Source organism: Rhinolophus sinicus, chromosome 16 (genome assembly GCF_057876585.1).
Source record: "Rhinolophus sinicus isolate RSI-liver-muscle chromosome 16, RSI-T2T, whole genome shotgun sequence".
Taxonomy (NCBI): Eukaryota; Metazoa; Chordata; class Mammalia; order Chiroptera; family Rhinolophidae; genus Rhinolophus; species Rhinolophus sinicus.
The window spans coordinates 159,633,483-159,636,018 of record NC_142516.1 but is presented as its reverse complement, the minus strand read 5'-3'; the positions used below and the strand labels follow the sequence as shown (position 1 = coordinate 159,636,018).

The 2,536-nt window shown below is 41.3% G+C and overlaps 1 non-coding gene across 1 annotated transcript; it reads left to right on the top strand.

Annotated features, from left to right (window-relative positions):
• The first annotated feature begins 742 nt into the window (after positions 1-742).
• On the top strand, positions 743-850 carry LOC141571400 (U6 spliceosomal RNA). The gene has a single exon (XR_012496145.1). It is a non-coding gene; the product is annotated as a U6 spliceosomal RNA (small nuclear RNA).
• Positions 851-2,536: the final 1,686 nt, after the last annotated feature.

Below are 2,536 nucleotides of genomic sequence, written 5' to 3'. Positions count from 1 at the left end.
TAAGCATTTGCAATATAAATACTTAACTTACAAAACTTAATACTGCTGCCACTTCCAGAAATGAAGAAACCAAACAACTACTAGAGTTGACATAATGTAAAGAGGAAAAGAAAGAACTGGAAGGGGTTCATTAAACCAAGGTGAAATATAGTTTCTTCCATTAGGGGTCCAGATGAACTTGTTTCTATAGGATAAAAAGAAGGACTTCATGATGCTAGACAGCAATTAAATACAAGTACAGAGAGGAATCCTTTTGCAACTGGTAAAAAGTAAACAAAAAATATGGACTTTGTTTATCCTAGATAAAAAAAAAATATTGATACAAAAATATTGATACAAAAATATATTCCATAATGCAAATATATATGCCATTAATAGACATGAAAAATACAAAAATGGTTGAAATTGGATGGGATATTTAGATAAAAGAAAATCCAGTAACAACAAAGCATACCTTTAGGTCTCTTTTCCTGTAGGCACAACATTTAACTCATGAATTCATGGATGGCACCACGCGAATTTTAGGGACCATAGATAATGCCAGCCACCTAAATGCAAAGGCTTCTGCACTCACTGTATCCCTTTTTACTAAATTACTAAGGAGAATAGAAGTGTGAAAAAGAAAAGGGGCATTTGTTGAAAGAAATATATTTGAGGATTTGAGATTTATGCAAACAGGAGATTTAGGATCATTGTCTGAATATACTGACAAAAAGATGCTGTTTATTAAAATAAAGTTTAAATGCTGGCTTTGGCAGCACATATACTAAAATTTGAATGATACAGAGATTAGCTTGCACCCACCCCGTGCAAGGAGGACACACAAATTTGTGAAGGGTTCCATATTTTTAAATAAGGAAGAGGCGACATGGAGACTGGTGGTGGGGTGGAGATGAGAAATGGGCTGACCCCAAACCCCTAGGTAGTGGTTGAACACCAGGAGTGACACCCCAGTGAGAGGACCCTCCTGAAGAGGAAAGGGTCCCAGCCCTACACCGAGATCCTCAGCCCAGGGTTCCTGTGCCAGGAAGAGGAGTCCCCACAACATCTAGCAGCAAAAAGCAGTGAGGACTCTGTCTGTCCAACCCAGTGAGAAGGAAGGCATCTGGAAACACAGGCATCCTCTTAAGGGATCTACTCATAGGCTCACTTGCTTACGGGCACCCACCTGGGCTTCAGTGGAGGGTGGCATCTCGAAAGGTGCCAGAGACATATGGGAAAGACAGAGTTGTGTGGCTATGGAACGAGGGCTGGAGGGACTGCCGCCATTGTCCCTGTGTGGAGCCTGCCTCATGTGTAGTCTACAGGAGGATGCCATCTTTTCTATGTTGAACACTCCCCCGAAAGGGCCAAATCTGAGACCACGTCAGTCTGGTAAAATCCACGTGTTTGCACTATCTTGGTGACACCCTGGGTCACTGCCCAACCCAGCTGGTGCTGCATCACCAAGGGCATTCTCGGTTCCTGGGTGGCGCCACCCGCCCCCAAGCTGTGAAAGCCTTTTACAGCAGCAGATGGTCCGAGGTGGCCTGGGGAATTTGTGGTGGTGGCAGCCAACCACACCTAGCGCTGTAGCCTCTCTTGGGTAGCACTAGGGGATTTGCAGGCCAAAGCAAATGGTGGCTGACCATGGTGTTCTCAGGGCATTTTGCGAACTGGTCACAGGTGCAGCACTAATGCAAGAACTGAATCTGCATTAACCTTGTAAAAACCACTGGCAATGCCTTGTGACTTCCTGTGATCCTACCCTGCACAGCTAATGCTGCATGGCAGGGGACACTCTCAAATTGGGTCAACCAGCCTGGCCCATGCCTTACAGTCAACCAGCAGATGGCAACAGGCCTAGATGGGCATGCAATTCCAATCAAAATACGAGTGGCATTTTTCACAGAACTGGAACAAATAATCCTAAAATTTATATGGAACACTAAAAGACCCTGAATAGACACAGCAATCCTGAGAAAGAAGAACAAAGTTGTAGGTATCATGCTATCTGATATTAAATTATACTACAAAGCTGTAGTAATCAAAACAGCATGGAACTGGTATACAAACAGACACATAGGTCATCAGAACAACATAGAAACCCAGAAATAAATTTATGCTTATATGGTCATTTAATCTGTGATAAAGGAAGCAAGAATACATTGGGATAAAGGATGTCTATGAAATAAATGTTGCTGGGAAAACTGGACAGATGCATGCAAAAACATGAAGCTGGACCACCTTTTCATGCCATATACAAGAATAAACTAAACATTAATTAACGACTTAAATTGTAAAAGCCACAACCATAAAACTCCTAGAAGAAAATATAGGAAGTGAACTCTCAGACATTATTTTCAGTAATATTTTCACTGATGTATCTCTGTGGGCAAGGGAAACAAAAGAAAAAAATCAACAAACTACATCAAACCAAAAAGTTTTTTCACAGCAAAGAAAAGCATCAACAAAACAAAAAGACGTCCTACTAAATAGGAAAGGATATTTGCCAATGACATATCTGATAAGGGGTTAATATCCAAAATTTATTAAA